The 21,300-nt window shown below is 34.1% G+C and overlaps 1 protein-coding gene across 2 annotated transcripts in view; it reads right to left on the reverse strand.

Moving 5' to 3' along the window:
• The window catches only part of IMMP1L (inner mitochondrial membrane peptidase subunit 1), a 93,713-nt gene that overhangs the window by 28,620 nt on the left and 43,793 nt on the right, over nt 1-21,300 (reverse strand). The gene's annotated exons all lie outside the window — the stretch shown is intronic.

Genomic DNA, 21,300 nt, shown 5'->3' on the forward strand with positions numbered 1-21,300 from the left:
GGCTATTTTTTGGTTGCAGCTGTCATTGTTGTTTGGTGGGCCGGGCTGGATTCAAACCTGCCACCTTAGGTGTATGTGGCTGGCACCTTAGCTGCTTCAGCCACAGGCACCGAGCTACCATATTTTTTCTTATAGAAATTACTTAATATATTTATGTACTGTTTTATTTATTTGTGTGACATCTACCCCCACTAAATTATAAGCTCTGTGAGGGCAGGAATTATGTTCACTATTATATTTTGAAGGATGAACACAGTATCTAGTGCATAATAGTAGCTCAGTAAGTATTTATTGAATGAAGGAAGGAAGGAAGGAATGTTTTTCCCAAGCGTTTATTTTTAAAAAGTTTTATAATGCAATACATGTTTGTATATACTTCTCTTGGATTTAATAATGTATGTTTAGCTCTCTTCTTATTCTCCATATATGCATAATATGTGTATGTGTGAATATAAATTTGTATACGTCACTGTACATTATTACTAGCAGTAGAAGTGAATCATTTGAAATGAAGCTGTAGACATGACATTCTTCTCTAATTCAGTGTTCATCTCCCATGAACACAATCATCCTTCCACAACATTGCATGATACTGTTAAAAATTTAACATGGAAGCAATGATATATTTTTATGAACAATGTTCAGACTTCCTCAGTTGTGCCCATAATGCGTAATGTCTTTTATAGCATTCTTTTTCCTTCATTCCAGGATCCAATTCACAATTTCATATTGTATTTTGTTGGCATGTCCTTCTATTTTCTTGTAATTTAAAATAGTATGCTATTTTTTTCTTTCATTAAATTTATAGTTTTTAAGTGTTGAAGCTGGTTGTCTTGTAGAATGTTGAAATGTGGTTGTGTTTGATCATTTGTGATTAGGTTTAGGTTAGACAATTTTGGCAAGGATGGTGCACAGATGATGATGTCCTTCTCATTGCATCATGTCAGAAAGCCATGATTATTGGACAGGAGCAAGTATTCTAGTACCTGAGCAGCCTAAAGGTGGAGGCTGAGACACCTTGCAGCGTTGGCCATCAGGGGCATAGCGTGAGATTGGTTTAGGCACACTGAGTAAGTGGACAGCCACTTCAGGAGTGATCCCAGTGACAAGTGCTTTCCTGGGAAAGCTTCTGCTTAGCCCAGGTTGGCAGTTTAAAGTGCCGTTTAAGCTGGCTGAGGTGAGATTTAGGCTCTCCACCCTGCGTGGTTTGAGAAATCAGCAGAGGCCTCCAGTCTCCAATTCTCATACAGCCATATCAACACTGTGATTAAAATCTCATACCCCAGAAGATCACCTGTTGCCCAGACAATATTCAGGAAGATATATATACTACTTTGGGTTTGTTTCTTTGGGTTTTTGTTGTTGTTGTTGTTGTTTGTTTGTTTGTTTTAAATTTCAACATTTTCCTTATAGATTTTTCTTTCCCATTTTTCTAGTTTTAATATAATTTTCCATTGTTGCCCTTTTTTAACAATTAGAACTTCATTTCTGCTAGTGTTTCTACCCCTATTATTTGGCCTTTTGCCCAATTTTATCCCATAAAGTTTTTGTTTGTTTGTTTTGTTTTGATTTATAGCATTTTTGTCTTTCCTCTCTACTTGGCAGAGGTGGGGAACTGTGTTCAAACAGGCTAGCAAAGAGTTGCCGACCTCAAGGGAACAACCCAACTGCCCACCCCCAGAGGTTGGGGGTCTTTAAGGTTGGGTCAAAGTACCCTACTATACACCTATATTGCTCCTGTCACCCTCTTTCTGTGCCTCTTTTCTCTTTGTTAATATTCCCTCTTATCCATCCCCTCTCTTTTCTCTTTCTCCCCCCACCCCCTGCTTTTTTTCTTCCTCTTTTTTCTCTTACTGCTCTTCATTCTTCTTGTCCTTCTGGTCCTGTACCAAAAGAACTCATTGAAACCCTAGTCCAGAGGCACAGGAACTTAAAGAACAAGAGAAAGTGAAGAAAATTAGGGCAAGGAAGCAGATAAATCACTCATGAGGAAGAACCATCAGAAAAATCCTGGTGATATGAAAAACCAGTCCAGAGCAACCCCTCCAAGGGACCATGAGGTAGCTACTGTTGAAGATTCCACCTATAAAGAAATGTTAGAAATGACAGAAAGGGAATACAGATGATGAAAACAATGAAGGAAATGATGGAAAATAACCAAAAGGAAATCCAAGAACAGAATCAAATAAGAGGTGAACAATATGAAGAATATAGAAAGGATATAGCAGAGCTGAAGGAACTAAAGCAGTCAATTAGGGAACTTAAAGATGCAATAGAAAGTATCAACAACAGATTAGATCATGCAAAAGAAAGAATCTCAGAGGTAGAGGACAAAGCTCTTGAGATATCTCAGACAGTAAAAGAGGCAGAAAAGAAGAGAGAGAAAGCAGAATGTTCGCTGTCAGAACTGTTGGACTATATGAAGTGTTCAAACATGTGAGCTATAGGTAACCCAGAAGGGGAAGAAGAATGCCCCAGAGGAATGGAAGCCATACTTGAGAATATTATAAATGAAAATTTCCAAAATATCACCAAAGATTCTGACACACTCCTTTCAGAGGAATATCGGACCCCACGTTGCCTCAACTCTAACCAAGCTTCTCCAAGACACATTGTGATGAACCTGTCCAACAATTTCCAGCCCAGAATTCTATATCCTGCTAAGCTAATCTTTAAAATTGACAGAGAAATTTACTGGTATACAACTATTGAGGAAATTTGCCACGACAAGATCAGCTCTACAGGAAATACTTCAACCTGTTCTACACGCTGACCATCACAATGAATCAACAGCAAAGTAAGAACTTCCACAATGATGCAAAAGATAAAACTAAGCAATGGACTCTCACAAAATAAGATGACTAGAACACTACCATACTTATCATATCTCAATAAATGTCAATGGCTTGAATCCCCCCACTGAAGAGGCACAGATTGGCTGACTGGATCAAAAAATACAAGCCATCCAGTTAATGTCTACAGGAACCACACCTAGCTTCAAAAGACAAATTACAACTCCAAGTTAAGGGTTGGAAGACAATTTTTAAGGCAAACAGAATTCAGAAGAAAGGAGGAGTTGCAATCTTATTTTCAGATACATGTGGATTTAAAGCAACTAAAGTAAAAAAAAGACAAAGATGGTCACTTTATATTGGTCAAGGGAAAAGAAGACATTTCAATTCTAAATATTTATGCACCCAATTTAAACGCTCCCAGATTCTTGAAACAGATATTACTCAGTCTGAGCAATATGATATCCTATAATACTATAGTAACAGGAGACTTTAATACTCCTCTTACAGAGCTGGACAGATCCTCTAAATAGAAGTTAAACAAAGATATCAGGGACTTAAATGAGACCGTAGAGCAACTGTGCTTGATAGACACATATAGAGCACTCCATCCCAAAGATGAAGAATATACATTCTTCTCATCACCCCATGGAACATTCTCCAAAATCGATCATATCCTAGGACACAAAACAAACCTCAACAGAATCTAAAGAATTGAAATTTTACCCTGCATCTTCTCAGACCACAAGGCATTAAAGGTGGAACTTAACTCCAAGGAAAACATTCAACCCCACACAAAGGCATGGAAATTAAACAACCTTCTGTTGTATGACAGTTGGATGCCAGGAGAAATAAAAGAGGAAATCATTAACTTCCTTGAGCACAACAACAATGAAGACACAAGCTACCAAAACCTGTGGGATACTGCAAAAGCAGTTTTGAGGGGAAAATTTATTGCTTTAGATGCCTACATTTGAAAAACAGAGAGAGAGTGCATCAACAAACTCACAAGCCACGTTATGGAATTGGAAAATGAAGAATAATCTAAACCTAAACCCAGCAGAAGAAAAGAAATATCCAAAATTAAATCAGAGATCAATGAAATTAAAAACAAAAGAATCATTCAGAAAATTAATGAAACAAGGAGTTGGTTTTTTGAAAAACTAAATAAAATAGATAAACCTTTGGCCAGACTAACTAGAAATAAAAAAGTAAAATCTCTAGTAACCTCAATCAGAAATGATAAAGGGGAAATAACAACTGATGCCACAGAGATACCAGAGATCATCTCTGAATACTACCAGAAACGCTATGCTCTGAAATTTGACAATGTGAAGGAAATGGATCAATATTTGGAATCATACCCTCTCCCTAGACTTAGCTAGGAAGACACAGAGCTCCTGAACAGGCCAATTTCAAGCACTGAGATTAAAGAAACAATAAAAAATCTTCCAACCAAAAAATGCCCTGGTCTGGATGCCTTCACACCAGAATTCTATCAAACCTTCAAAGAAGAGCTTATTGCCGTACTTCAGAAATTATTCCAAAAAATTGAGGAAGAAGGAATCTTCTCCAACATGTTCTATGAAGCAAACATCACCCTGATACCAAAACCAGGAAAAGACCCAACTAAAAAGGAGAACTTCAGACCAATTTCACTAATGAATATAGATGCAAAAATTCTCAACAAAATCTTAGCCAATAGATTATAGCTTATCATCAAAAAAATCATACACCATGACCAAGTAGGTTTCATCCCAGGGATGCAAGGTTGGTTTAATACACGCAAGTCTATAAACATTATTTACCGTATCAACAAAAGTAAAACCAAAGACTATATGATCCTCTCAATAGATGCAGAAATAGCATTCGATAAAATTCAGCATCGTTTCCTAATTAGAACACTGAAGAGTATAGGCATTCATGGCACATTTCTGAAACTGATCGAAGCTATCTATGACAAACCCACAGCTAATATTTTACTGAATGGAGTAAAACTGAAAGCTTTTCCTCTTAGAACTGGAACCAGACCAGGTTGTCCTCTGTCACCACTACTAGTCAACATAGTGCTGGAAATTCTAGCCAATACAATTAGGCAAGACAAGGAAATAAAGGGCATCCAAATGGGAGCAGAGGAGGTCAAACTCTCCCTTTTTGCTGACGATATTATCTTATACTTAAAGAACCCCAAAGACTCAACCACAAGACTCTTGGAAGTCATCAAAAAATACAGTAATATGTCAGGATATAAAATCAATGTCCACAAGTCAGTTGCCTTTTATACGCCATGAACAGACAAGATGAGAGGCTAATTAAGGACACAACTCCCTTCACCATAGCTTCAAAGAAAATGAAATACCTAGGAATATACCTAACAAAGGAGGTGAAGGACCTCTATAAAGAAAATTATGAAACCCTAAGAAAGGAAATAGCAGAGGATATTAACAAATGGAAGAACATAATTCTTATGGCTGGGAAGAATTAACATTGTTAAAATGTCTATACTTCCTAAAGCAATCTACCGATTCAATGCCATCCCTATTAAAATACCAACATCGTACTTTCAAGATTTGGAAAAAATGATTCTGAGTTTTGTATGAAACCAGAAAAAACCCTGTATAGCTAAAGTAATTCTTAGTAACAAAAACAAAGCCAGGGCATCACCATACCAGATTTTAGGTTGTAGTACAAAGCCATAGTGGTCAAAACAGCATGGTACTGGCACAAAAACAGAGATACAGACATTTGGAATCGAATAGAAAACCGAAATGTAACTAACATCTTCCAACCACCTAATCTTCAATAAACCAAACAACAACATACCTTGGGGGAAAGACTCCCTATTCAATAAATGGTGCTGGGAGAACTGGATATCCACATGTAAAAGACTGAAACTGGATGCACACCTTTCCCCAATCACAAAAATTGATTCAAGATGGATAAAGGACTTAAATGTAAGGCGTGAAACAATAAAAATCCTCAAAGAAATTATAGGAAAAACACTGGAAGATATTGGTCTGGGGAAAGACTTCATGAAGAAGACTTCCGTGGCAATTGCAACAACAATAAGAATAAACAAATGGGACTTAATTAAACTGAAAACCTCTGTACAGCTAAGGAGACAACAACCAAAGCAAATAGATAACCGACACAATGGGAAAGGATATTTGCATATTTTGAATCAGACAAAAGCTTGATAACTAGGATCTATAGAGAACTCAAATTAATATACATTAAAAAAGCCAACAATCCCACAGATGAATGGGCAAGAGACATGAATAGAACCTTCTCTAAAGAAGACAGAAGAATGGCTAACAAACATATGAAAAAATGCTCATCATCCCTATTAGAAAAATGCAAATCAAAACCACCCTGAGATACCATCTATCCCCAGTGAAAATGGCCCACATCACAAAAATCTCAAAACTGCAGATGCTGGCATGGATGTGGAGAGAAGGAAACACTTTTACACTGTTGGTGGGACTGCAAACTAATATAACCTTTTTGGAAGGAAGTATGGAGAAACCTCAAAGAAAATTAGACCTCCCATTTGATCCTGCAATCCCATTACTGGGCATCTACCCAGAAGGAAAAAATCCTTCTATCATAAGGACACTTGCACTAGATTATTTATTGCAGCTCAATTTACAATCGCCAAAATGTGGAAACAGCCTAAATGCCCACCAACCCAGGAATGGATTAACAAGCTGTGGTATATGTATACCATGGAATACTATTCAGCCATTAAAAAGGAGACTTTACAGCCTTTGTATTAACCTGGATGGAAGTGGAACACATTTTTCTTAGTAAAGCATCACAAGAAGGGAGAAGCATGAATCCTATGTACTCAATTTTGATATGAGGACAATTAATGACAAAGGGAGGAGGAGGAGGAGGGAGGAGTGGGGAAGGGATTAGCAGAGAGAGAGAGGAAGGGAGGGAGTGGGGTCTTGGTCTGTGCCACACTTTTTGGGGGCAAGACACAATTGTAAGAGGGACTTTACCTAACAAATGCAATCAGTGAAACCTGGTTTATTGTACCCTCAATGAATCCCCAATAATAAATTTAAAAAAAAAAGAATGTAAGAATACACACAGAAAATTAGAGTAATAGGAACTTTTAAAAGGATTTGTTTTTGTTTTTTCTTTTTCTTTCTTTTTTTTTTTTTTTTGCAGTTTTTGGCCAGGGCTAGGTTTGAACCCGCCACCTCCGGCATATGGGGCCAGCGCCCTACGCCTTTAGGCACAGGCACCACCCAGGATTTATTTTCTAACAATCCCAGCTGTTATATCCATGTTTAGGCAGAAAAAAAGTTTACTCTCTGCTACTTTTATATTTTTATATATAAGAAAAGATACTTTCCTTCCACTTACATCTAACTGGCCAAAGCTGTGTAACTAAGTTCAATGAGTACCAGGACAATATTGTTGTTTTCTTTTTTTCTATAAGCTTTGTAGCACTATTTGGCCTTTAAAACTAATGTAAAATTACTTAAAAACATAAAAACTTTTTAAAAAATATGAAAGGGAGATATGGAAATGGAGACAACATATATAGTCAAGTCTTCTGAAAACTTTGGGTATTAAGGCAAGCAAGAATAGGGCAGAGTTTTTCAACCTCAGCACTAGTGACATTTGGGACCAGATACTTCTTTGTTACGGGTAGCTATTTTATGCATTTTAGGATTTTAGCAGCATCCCTGGCCTCTAGATGCCAATAGTCCTCTCTTTTCTAGTTATGACAAATTAAATGTCTCCAAATATTGCTAAACATCCTGGAATGCACAACTTTCAGTTTAAAGCCATTGCAGTAAAGTAACAGTTAAGAAGAATATGGAGTTAATCATGTTTGTTTGTTTTTTAAACATGGAAGCACAGGAAGACATGCTGGAGAGCCAAGCGTAAAAATCACGTAGGGAGAGAGGGTAATGATAAGGAGAGATTATTGACAAGAGAAAGGTAAAAGGAGAGGAGAATGGAGATAGAGATGACTAAACATTAAAGTAAAAAAGCCAAGAGGAAGACTTCAATGCTAGCTGTAACAGTAGCTTATTCCAGGGGGTAACCTTCTTGGTAAAAACAACTACAAAATCTGAATAAAATGCATGGGCACCACTGTGGCAGAACTTGAGGAGTGAACATCCATGAGAGATGTTCTTAAGGTGAACACCACATTCACCTGAACTTTTCTAGGAGGGCATTAGCCAATTCACAGGATGGGAAAATAAGAGTTTTAGCAAAAAGTAGAAGTCCCATTTTGGTGAGATAGAGGTTTGAACTTTGGGCTGTCAAAGCAGATGAAATGTAAGGGTAAAACTGCAGAAAGGAAGAAACCTTATGATGCTAGCTAACTACAATTACAAATACCTGAACAGCATTAGAATTCTTGAAGTCCACTAAAAGGCAGCAGACAAAAGATTAAAGATCTGGGTTGCAACAATCTCAGCAACAAAAGAAAACTATACCAAGTTAGGGATACAGAGATTAGACTTTAAGATCTTCCATGGTTGGCCATGTTAGTTAGAATTACAACAAAGTTACCTGCTAGGAGAGAAGGCAAAACTGAAATAAATCAGGCTTAACAAAGAAACGAGATAAACTCTTGACAGGATTCAAGTAACCCATTCATACTGCTGGAGAAAACCACCACCACAAAAAAAAAAAAAAAAAAAAACCCGAAAAAAACCCTTAAGTTTCACAGGAGGAATACATTATTTTAAACTCCTACTATATTTTTATAACCTCAGGGGAAAGGCCTTTTTTGAAAACTGAGAATTCACATATCATAAAATTCACCTTTTTGAAGTGTACAATTCAGTGGTTTTTAGTATTTAATATGAACATTTTTATACCCTCAAAAAGAAATCCTACACCGATAAGCAGTCATTCTCCTTTCCCCTCTCCTCTTCATTCTAGCTACTGGCAATCTTGTTTTTATAGATTTGCCTACACTGGACATTTCATATCAATAAAATCATATACTATGTTCTTTTTGTTATTGGCTTCTTTCACTTAGCATCATGTTTCAAGGTCATCCATGATGCAATATGTAACAGAACCTCATTCCTTTTTATGGCTAAAGAATATCCCAATGTATGGATATGCCATTTTAGTTTATTAATTCATCAGTTAATTGACATTTGGGTTATTTTCACTGTCAGCTAGTATAAAACATGCTACTATGAACGTTTGTGTTCAGAGTTTGGGTTGATATATGTTTCAATTTTCTTAAATATAAACCTAGGAATGGAATTGCTAGGTGGTGTGGTTAATATTAATACTATATATAACTTTTTTCACAACTGCCAAACTGTTTTCTAAAGAGGCTGCATCTATGTGTAAGGTTTTCAATTTATCATATCCTTGCCAATATTTATTGTCCATATTTTGATTACAGCCATCCTAGAGTATGAAATAATATCTCCTTGTGGCTTTGATTTATATTCCTTTTTTTTTTTTTTTTTTGAGACAGAGCCTCAAGCTGTCCCCCTGGGTAGAGTGTCATGGCATCACAGCTCACAGCAACCTCCAATTCCTGGGCTCAAGCGAGTCTCTTGCCTCAGCCTCCCAAGTAGCTGGGACCACAGGCACCTGCCACAATGCCTGGCTATTTTTTGGTTGCAGCCGTCATTGTTTGGTGGGCCCGGGCTGGATTTGAACCTGCCACCTTAGGTGTATGTGGCTGGCACCTTAGCCACTTGAGCCACAGGCGCCGAGTCTTATATTCCTTTAATAACAGAAGATGTTAAGCGTCTTTTTCATGCGCTTATTGATCATTTGTATACCTTATTTGGAAGATGTCTATTCAAATACTTTGCCCATTTTCAAAAGGAATACAAGCATGTTAAACATTATAGTACTACATGACTACATTCAATCAAAACCAAGAGGAAAAATACATAATACAAAGAACAAGTGATCCAGGTATTCAAGTTAACATATGAAGACTTTTATGTAACTATGATTAACATTTTAAAAAACAGAGGAAAAGATAGTTTAGCAGAGACCTAAAATGTATCAAAAAAATCAAATGGAAATTATACACGGTGCAATACCAAAGAAAAATTATAATATCTGGAATTTTAAAATCATTACACAGATTTACTAGAAGAGTTAGCCTACCAGGCTCAGCCTAACAGAGACAATTAAACTGAAATGCAAGTTGGAAGAATGTAATTAGATTGAAGCACAAAGGGGAAAATAGGCAGACTAAATACAGGAAATAAGCATAATCAGAGATCTAAAGGAAAGGAAAAAAGAATAGGATAGAAGCAATATTTTGAAGAAATACTAGTAGACAACTTTTCAAACTGATAAAAGACATTATCTTACAACTCAGGAGGCTCCACAAACCCTTAACAGGATAAATATAAAACAAACAAGCATACCCAGGCACAATAGAGCCAAACTGCTGAAAAAAATAAGAAAAGTCTAAAATAAAGGTCAGAAATAAAGGTTACCGTATTTTCAAAGAAACAATTTTGTTTGTTCAACAGAATGGATAGCTACTTCTCTATAAGAAATATGATAACCATAAGAAAATGAAATGGCATCTTTAAAATGATAAAATTGTCAATCTATCATTCTATACCCAATAAAAACATACTTCAAAAGCCATACCAAAATTAAAATGCTTGTAGAAAACAAGTTTTGAGGAAATTTTTGTCAGCATACCTGTAATAAAATATATACTAAAGGGAGTAATGTGGGCTAAAACAAAGTGATATCAGAAAGAATTAAGACAAATGCAGAAAGGAAGGAAAAGAACTGAAAAAAGAGTACATATTTGGATAAAGATAATGATAATGATAATTGTTTAAAACAATAACAGAAATGTTTTACAGGATATAAAATGTATATCAGAAAAACCAAAACAAACAAACAAAAAAACTACCACATGATCTAGCTACCCTACTACTGGGTATATATCCAAAGGAAAGGAAATCAGTATGTTGAAGAGAGAACATGCACTCTCATGTTTACTGCAGCACTATTCATAATAGCTAAAATCATGAAATCAACTTCAGTATCCATCAACAGATGAATGGATAAAGAAAATGTGGTGTATTTACCCAATGTAATTTTACTCAGTCATAAACAAAGAATGAAATCCTGTCATTGTAGTCAGCATGGAAGAGTCTGAAGAACACATTCTGTTAAGTGAAATAAGCCAGGCACAGAAAGATAAATAGTGCATGTTCTCACTCACATGTGGAAGCTAAAAATTTTAATCTCACAGAAGTAGACAGAATAGTGGTTACTAGAGGATGGAAAGGGTGGAATAGGAGAAAGACAGGGAGAGGTTGGTTAATAGATACAAAATTACAGATAAATAGGAGAAATAAGTTCTACCCTTAGCACTGTAGGGTAACTACAGTTAACAATTTAGTGCATATTTTCAAGTATTTGGAAGAGAATTCTGACAAACAGACAAATGTTCAAGGTGACAGATATGGAAATGACCCTTATTTGATCATTATATATTGAATACATGTATCAAAATACTACATGGTACCATAAATATGCACAATTACTTTATGTTGATTAACCCTCCCAGCCAGAAACATGTTTGGATAATGCTTTGGACCCCATGTAGGTATTAGCCTATGGGTCCTTCTGCCACTCCTTGCCTGTGTTCCCTGACCTCTATCTTTGTGGCCTCCAGGTGTGTCCTATAGCCCCACCTCCAGGTCTTGTAAGTAATAAATCTTTATTTCTATCTTGTGTTTCTCCGAATCATTAAAGGGGTGTTCTCTATCTTAAAGATCCTAAATTAAAATTATGAATGTATACACATTATATCTCAACTATAAAAAAGCAAGAGAGAATGGGATCAAACAAAGGTAGACAAATTGGCTTTTGAAAGAAGTTGGGAGACTTCCTGCAATGTAATAAAAAGGAAGAAAAAGATAGGTTCAGATTATTAGTACTTTCATTAGTTTGATGGTAGAAAAATGAGGGAGCTCTTCTTGTCTCAGGTCTTTATTTTCTCAATTTTATAAGCTCAGGTCATAAACTGAGATTGTGAACTCCAGCACAAAACAAACTGGTAAACTGAGAATGGGTTAGAAATGTATTAGTGTTCAACTGGTACCATAACAAAGTACCATAAATTTAGTGGGTTAAAACAGCACAAATATGTAATCTTCGTGTTTAGTTCATAAGTCTGAGATAGATCTTACTGGGCTAAAAGCAAAACCTTGGCAAGGCTGAGTTCTTTTCTAAAGGTTTTAAAGGACAATCTATTTCCTTATCTTCCCCAGCTTCTAGCAGCTACCAAAATTCCTTGGCTCAGAGTCCCCCCACCCCTTCCTTCAACCTCAAAGCCTTCTATCTCTCTGAACAATCTTCCATGGTCATATCTCCCTGTCTGTTTTTGTTTCTCTCTTTCTTGTCCTCCTTCCACTTTTGAGAGTCCTTGTGATTACACTGAGCCTACCCAGATAACCCACAATGATTTCATGGAAGTCCTCAATTTGATCAAATCTGCAAACAGATCTTCAGTCTGGGTATTAGGATGTGAACATCTTAGAAGGGCCATTATTATACCTGCCACAGCAGTACATAGTATACAGCAGAATACACTTAACTAGTATTATCAAAGTGTGGTCCCAAGACCAGCAGCAATGGCATCATCTTGCAACTTGTTTGAAATACAAATTATTTGGCCAAATACAAGATTTATTAGAATCAGAAACTTTGGAAGTGCTGTTCAGCAATCTGTATTTCAACAAATCCTCTGGGAATTTTAAAGCACAGTTATGTTTGACAACCATTGCTCTAAGGTCTCAGAGCAGCCAATGGGAACCTCCCACCTTGAGCAGCCTTGCTTATCTAGTCACTTACTACTGTGGACTGTGTAAGTTACTGTATATACCGTGTGTGCTATGAAAAAAGTTGGAAAGCTCAGGCATAAAGAATTCAGAATTTGTTACTTTTTATTCCCTATAACATTTATACTTTTTACCAAACTGAGTCAATTAATGTAGAGAACTAATTTCTTTAAAGGGGAACCTATATACTCCATCAAGTAATTAATAGAAAAGCCAGGAGAAAAGTGAAAAGAAGCTTAGAAATTGTAATCATGTCAGAAAATATAGAAAAAGAACTGCAGAATAATTCTCCACAGAAATCTTTTAAGAGGCTCTGTTTAAAACAGTAAAACCTCACATAAGACTGGCAAAGGAAACAAACTTGATATCTACTTTCAACAGTTTTCTACATTATAAATAAAAAGACCCCTCTCCTATAACATAAAGTTATAAAGAAAACATGATGTGAGAGCTAATATGGTTTCTTTAAACACACACTTAAAAAATCCTTAAATACCCACCAAAATAACAGCAACAAAAACAGGAAACACATACACAGTAGTTCTTACTATGTGTCAGGTATTGTTCTAATTATCTTACATATATTAATTCAATCGTTACAACAACTCTCCAAGAATTTAGGTATCTAATTTTACAGATAAAGAAATTAAGGGAGAGAGGTTAAGAAACTATTCAACATCACACAGTTTATAAGAAGAAGAGCCAGAATTCAAAAATGTGGAGATCTGGCTCTAGAGTCTACTACTATGCAATACTACCTCTCAACTTAAATGAAAGAAAAATTGGAAACAATAAAATAGAAACTGGGAGTAAAGAGTCACATGGGAAAGAGAAAGATTGGACTGATGTCAAAACCAGCTAAAAAGATTGACAGAGTGAACTCTAGAAACTAAAAAGAATTTAAAGATTCTGTTATCTTTAGAATCCAGTTTGGAGATCCTGATTTGGATCCAACCACTGAAGAAGACTTAAAAGGTGGGATCCAAATTTGGGTATTTAGATTATAAATATCCACATGATTGTTCAGGTCTGGAATTCCTTTTAAAAGAAGAGAAAATATTTTGTTTCATAAATAGGAAAGAAATGTAATGGGTCAAATATTGACACCACCAGAAATTTACAGAATTCATCCATTCTAAAGTGTAAGCAGCCAATAAACAAAGTAATTAACATTATAAATACTTTTTGTTTTCATAGAGGAACAGAATTAGACAATATATTAGCACTTAAAGAAGCATTCATATTAAGAAAAGTTAAACAGGCTCGGCGCCTATAGCTCAACCGGCTAAGGCGTCAGCCATGTACACCTAAGGTGGCGGGTTCGAATCCCCAGCCCGGACCCGCCAAAACAACAATGACGGCTGCAACCAAAAAATAGCCGGGCGTTGTGGCGGGCGCCTGTGGTCCCAGCTACTTGGGAGGCAGAGGCAGGAGACTCGCTTGAGCCCAGGAGTTGGAGGTTGCTGTGAGCTGTAATGCCACGGCACTCTGCCCAGGGGGACAGCTTGAGACACTGTCTCAAAAAAAAAAAAAGAAAAGTTAAACAAAAACAAGTAGATGGTAAAGTAGAAGAAGAATCTTAACATTATAGTTTTACTATATTTACCTTCAATTGGACAAGAAAAAATAGATTTTGACATTTCTGAGAGCTTTGTCATTTTCAAATTCAAGAATACCTACACAAAATACATTTTTCCCCACAGAATTATACATATAAAGTACTGAAAGATTATGTCCACCTCAGATCCTAAATGGAAGTTATTGTGACAAGCAGTGAAAAACAAAGACTCATTAAGACGTGGATGCTGAATAGTGTACTCTGTTCAATAGCTTAATAATTCACGCTCACACAACACTCTCCATCAAAGTAATTCAAATTCCTGCCATTTCAAAATCACCTTCAGAGCTGTTCATGAATTGTTCAAATCTATAAATGTTAAATCTACTGTAAAACTTGTATAGAGGATATTTTTTTATTCTCTATACCTGCAAATTCAAAGCACTTAGATCTTCATAATCTATGAAGATTTTATTAAAACTTGTTTGTTTCATTCCAAGAGGAAGTCATTGTCATGATTTTCAGATTTAAAGCAGAATGTCCTTAAGCAGTATACACTTACTTCTTTAAATCTGATTCTAGCATCAAAAATAACCTGATAACCTAACGTCAACCAAAATTAAAAATCCAAATTCCCAGGCTCCTATCATAGAGCTAATGAATGAGAATCTCTGAACACAAATGTACAGAATCTGGAGTTTTAATAAGCCCCCAAGAAGGAAGCCCAGTGAAGGACTTTGTGCTGTCATTTGAGAACACTGTGACATACTCAACATTTCCAGAAACTGGACAAAATTTAACTATTCATTATTTTTAAATACAGTGTTACCTTTGAGATAGATTCTATGAATTTTTATCAAATGAACTAATGCTAATATTTTGATGTATTTAATTGACCAATATTATTTTCCAAAGTTCACTTTTTATATAGCTCCAAAATAAAAACTCACTTTATGTTTATAAATAAGCAATTGAAAATGGTATAGTATTTGCATATAATCTAAAAAAAAATAATAAATAGTTGACATTTTTAATACAAGCAAGCACCACTTTCCAAAGAGTGAAATAACCAAAATCAAACTCATTCATCTATCAATAATCCCCCAACTGTTATATTACCTATTTCAGAACAACATAGCAGTTTTACAAGCAATAGTAGAAGGATATTAATTCAAAGGGAAGAAATATCACATAGTGTTATCATACACTAGCAGTCACTGTGCCAGCCTACAGTTCCTGCATTGCTCTTTAGAGACAAAATGAGTTTTATAAAACATCAAAAAAAGAAAAGTTTATCATCTCTTAAATAACTTATCATTCTTAAAAAAAAAAAAAAACACATTCTTCTCATTTCTCTCATCTCATAACCCATTTAATTGTTATTAACATCACTGAGTCACCTATGCTGCAAATTAAATTAGTATCTAGCTTTTTAAGATGAGCCAAGTTTCTTATAACTTATCAACAATGTATTAAATTCAAACAACCTACATCTACATGAAAAGAATGTATATCATTGAGACGATCTTACATGTTTATGTTAAATTTACTTATGAGTTTATTTGGCACTTTCCAAAGGAAATAAAATAACCACCTCTAGTCAAATAAGAATGATGCGTAGGATGAAAAGGGAGTCATTCAGTAAATAGCTGAATAAAAAATAGGAAAGTAAATACTGACCAGATTTCAAAAAAGCTTATAAATTTTGTTTTGATCAAAAAGCCACTTTAAAAATTATATAACATTATTGACTACCATAGAAAGTTTTCCTGAGATAATAAATGACTTGGCAAAAGAACCTGAATTAAAAGGATTTTAGTCCATTTGTTTTATGGATATCCCTTTTCATCACAAAAGCAGAATTTTCAATGACCAATTTTTCAAACAGCAAAAATACCAACAGAAGGCTAAAGAAGTACATAATGTAGTTCAGTGGAAATATGGTTACACTTTCTCATTCGTTTATTTTAAAAGTGACAAAAATGAAGAAACATATCTTAGAATACAATAGCTTGGAACCAATTAAATGAAATACAACAATAATAAATCTGTTCAATCCAAGAGTCAGGATTAAGAATAAATAAATACATTAATTAACTAAAAAAGAATAACAAGTTTGCTATGGAGATTTGACAAAAGAATTCCGTATAAATTTATTATATTTTATTTGCTGATTTTTCTAATAAAGACCTTATGTAGAGAAGAATAAGAGGTACTATATGGAAACAGAGGCTGTAAGTACATAGTCCTTTATACCATGTGTAAAATGGATGATTATATTTTAATTATTCTTATAATATCAAGAACATACTTTGGTCCCTATATGTAGTTAAAATCTTAAAGTTTAAATACTTTGTGAGTCTTGAGGTTTTATAATTTAATTTTAAAAATATAAAGCTACTAAATAAAAAAAACACTGTAAGATAAAAATCAAGTTCTATGAATAAATATTTTAAAATTAAGTACTCTAGGATCATAACACTGACAACACTAATTATCTTTTCTAGTCTTGGCAGTTATGTTGCATACTGTTTGGGTGACTGATGGGATAATTTCCCTTCATTTTTCTTTCAGTTTATTCTGGATCATGTTAGAGAAAAATATTAAAATAATTAACACCTCTAAATAAAGTACTTGATAAAGGTTTTAGTTGAAATAAAATGCTAAAAAATCAATTAACTAATGTATTGATTTTAGAACAAATAACTAACTACCCCCCCATCTGCTAATGGAAAATTTGAGTAAGAATCACTAATTTAAAAATTAAGTCATTCAGCATTGGTATTAACTACTCTAGGAATTAACTACTCTAGGAATTTTATATATTAAGATAATACACTTGCACAAAGAGCCTTTTCATCAGCAGCTCGAGCAAGTATTACCTTAATTATAAAATGTTTCTGTATATTTTTATATTATTAAATATTTCACCAAAAATATTTCATCAGTAGCAATAAGAGCAGTCATAAACAGGTAAAAAATATGTGACAAAATAAATTATTTCAATTCCGTAAACCTTTAGATGTTTTGATTAAATTCATAATAACTTAATATCCAAGAGAATATAAAAGTAATTAATATTAAATCTCAAATATAAATTTTCACTAATAGCAAATACTATATGTCATTCAACTGAAAACAGTATAAATAACATCATTAATCAACTTTTCTATTTGAATGGTTCAATAAATTTTGAGTCATACATACTATATGGTTTATATATTCTTACATAATTTTCATATCATATAGCTTAAAATAAGGCTACATATTATAAATAAGTAAAAAGTATATTTTTTCACTGATCACCTGAATTTTTTGTTGTTGTTTATAAAATTAATCACAGTTAGCAGGGTAGAAATAGCTTTGAGCTTCATGAATGACATCCAAGAGATGGGAAAGGATTAGTTCTCAGTTGCTGCCAGTTATAGCGCCAGGTGGCTTTTTCTGCAGTGAAGGTGTTACCGATAATCCCATTACACTGGTACTAAATCTTGCAGACATCAAAATTATCACCAAGGTTCCTTTTCATCCCATCCTTTCCAAATGACTGGAAGTCGCTTCACCTGAAAGAAGTCAAATCCACATGCAGCTGCTGTTTTAGCAGGCAGCAAACTCCCTGAGAATGCCAGTCGTGATTCAATTTTGCTGTGCTGGTGGCCCCCTATTCCCTGTCCAATAATACATCTGTTAAAAAATCCTACAGCTACAAATCAAGTTTAATCCTACCAGGGACCTCATGTTGGTCTTGTCTTCCAAAAAGGCAGCAGGTTCTGCTGTCTATCTCTGCTAGCGTCTGGGGAATACCCTTTAAATCCCAGCCCTACTTAGAAGAATAAGCTAAGGATCACAAAACATGACCTCAAAAACCCTGATATGACTATATTCTGACCCAGAGGCATTCATTCTAGGTGAAGATTAGAACTTTGCATAATAAGATTACACAGCAAGTGAATGATATCAAGGGACTATCCATATGCAGCCGCCTGGTTTTGTATAGACAGCCTGTGCTCTGCAATATGCAGTGCAGACGGAAAAAGAGCCTGGTCTTTTCTAGCTGAAATAAAATAGATTCACATAAATTAGTTGGCCATTTCCAGATTCCTAAATCCCCTATTACATCTCTTATTGACAGCTCCTATGAGGATAGCACAAATGTTATTCCTTTTTATTCTGTGCTTCTATAACAATCATGCTCTGTAATTGAAATGTACATAGATTATGTCTTGAAATTAACATCTTGTTTGCTGTAATCTTGGATTACAATTGACTATGTACATAATAAAATTAGGAAATCAATAGACAGATTTATCATCTCTGAGAAACTCAGGATATTGTTTAAAGAATAGTTTAACATTTTGTGCCAACACTTTAAATGCACAAGTCACAGGGAGTAGTCAATAAAAATTTAAGTAAGTCAAAGAATACAACAGGTATTCACTAATCACTCTATGAAAATTAGATTACATAAAAATTACATCATATCCCTCAAAATTTAGAAAATGTGAAAAATTCAGAGATCTTATGAATATACAATTTTCTCTAAACCATACTTGAGCAAGGTCAGTTACACATGGCTTTCATTTTTAAGACAGGTACACCTGCAGTATTTTATATAAACTTCCTTGTTCATTTATAACTATATTTAAAATATTTGAATCAATTCAAATTATCATTCAATGTTTTATAATTCTTAACTATATGTTTTAAAAATGCTTATCAGTGAAGTAATTTCTCCTTATATTTGAATATATACAGAACATTTTAAATGTATAGGATTCTAAAGAAATTCAGAAAATAGTATTTCATAATCAGGCTTTTTTCTCTCCCATGAAGTTTTACAGGTAAACATAAGAAAAGAGAGATTTACATGTATACATTTATACAAACACCTGTCTAGAAAAATTCTAAGGATGTAAAGAGAAGGAATTCTCAACTTTATTTTTAAAAATGGACATATTAAGACTTTTCATGGGATTCTTGTAAAAACTAAGTTCCTCAGTATTCTTCAAATATGGCTATTTACAAATTGGATCTGCCCACAATTTTTGCGGGACATTACATTAGTCATTATCTCTTCATCATCAAAATATCTTAAAGTATACAGATTCAGATAGATAATCTGAAGTCAGATGACACAGTTCTGATTTTATGTATTGTATACATATCAGAGGTAAAGCTATAAAAAACACTGTAATTTCAATTGCATAGCACATGAATGCTACTCTTAGGTTACCCTAACTAGGATGTTATAAAAAACAGTAAAGAATGTAAAACATGCATATTTTTGTTATGTTTGCACAATACTTCAGATCTACACTGTCCAATAAGGTAGTGACTAGCCCAGTGTAGCTACTGGCACCTGAAATATGACTAGTGCAAATTAAGACATGTTATGTAAGTACAAAATACATGTGGGAGTTTGATGACCTCTTAAAAAGGGAAAGTAAATTATTTTAGTAATTTTTATTTCATATTGATTTTCATATATTTATATACATTGCTGAAAGATAATATTTTGGATATAGTTGGTTAAATAAATACATATGTGATTCACATTATATTCCTACTGGCTAGCACTGCTTTAGCAGGTCATATATTTTTCAACAATATATTCTTAAGTCAAATGAAATTGTACAACTAATAAAAATATTGAAGCAAAGGGAAATGATGAAAGAATAAACACTCCACTGTTAGATAAGCATAGTTTAAAAAAAGTATAAAAACCTGTTATTTTAGCCTCTATTTCATATTTCTAGTTTAAGGATATAGTGGTGGGAGAAGAGAAGACAAGCCAAATTTCTGACAATCATTACCAAAAAAAGATGATATGATATATACAGTAGAACCTCTGTAAGTTGACCACACAAGCAACTGTAATAAACTAGCCAACACACAGTTTGCTAGTTTCCAAAACTTTCCAACCATTAATAGATGAGTGCAATGATATTCAGTCTGAGTCAACATAAGGAACTAGGCCTACTGTACTGATATATATGTGTGGTGCATGTCCAGTCTATGAAAATTAGGTGAATTTAAGGAGGTAGTCAATGTAGGGAAGCGGTGAACTATGGAGGTTCTAATTACTGTAGTTATAAAATACTTTTGTCTAATAAATATTAGTTTTTAAAAAGAACTGTCTCTTTACTAACCTTATAAAAGACTAGTGAGGGCTTTGTATTATCCTGTCATTGAGCTCAGTGGACAGCAACTTCAAAAAACATGTCTGATCTAAAAAGGGTCCTGATTTTTCCTCTATGGTGCTAAAAAATTATTTATATCTAACTTTTAAAATAGATTTAAGTAACAATTAGAGATGAGAAACAGCATACTTCAGAATGGTAGCAAAGTTAAAAAAAATCAGTATTATAAATTTCTAGCAAGCTGCTTTTCCATTTTTCTTTTCATGACATCTATCAATGAAGTTTTAAAAAAATTCTTTAACAAAAAAGATTTTACATAAATAAGAAAAACTGAAAATAGTTTAATTCTAAAAATATGAGTAAGAATGACCACAGACAACTGGTATTTTATCATTAAAATACAAAGTACAAAATTACTTAAGGTATTATAAAAGTTACTTTTGCGGAATTATTCCTTTGTAATATTTATCAAAATACTAAGACTAAAGATGAAATATATGTATCAATAAATTAATAAAATAAATCAATTTTATGATCTAATCATACCATTTTTATGTATCCTATTAAAATTATATAGGTTTATTCCTTTCCTGATTGTAAAATGAATCATAGAGATGACACATACACACAAAAGCAAAACAAAATAATAACAATAACAAAAAACTTTCCAACCATCAATAGATGAGTGCAATGATATTCAGTCTGAGTTAATCTCCAGACATCCAAATTCATGAATAAAAATTCATCAGTTTTAAATACACTGAGCCTATTAAGCAAGAACAAAAGCATATGCACAAAAGAGCTTTTAATATATTTCAAAGCCCACAAGAGCCATGGTCTCATTAAAATTATAAATTACACAAACATGGAATGAAGATTCAAACTGCAGTGCAGCTAAGCAGATTACAGAAAACCCCGCGTTCCATATGATAACACACCATGGCCCTCCCAGATGGGGGCTTGGAACAAAAAGGCCA

This window comes from Otolemur garnettii, unplaced genomic scaffold, assembly GCF_000181295.1.
Source record: "Otolemur garnettii isolate 467f Iridium unplaced genomic scaffold, OtoGar3 scaffold00001, whole genome shotgun sequence".
Lineage (NCBI taxonomy): Eukaryota > Metazoa > Chordata > Mammalia > Primates > Galagidae > Otolemur > Otolemur garnettii.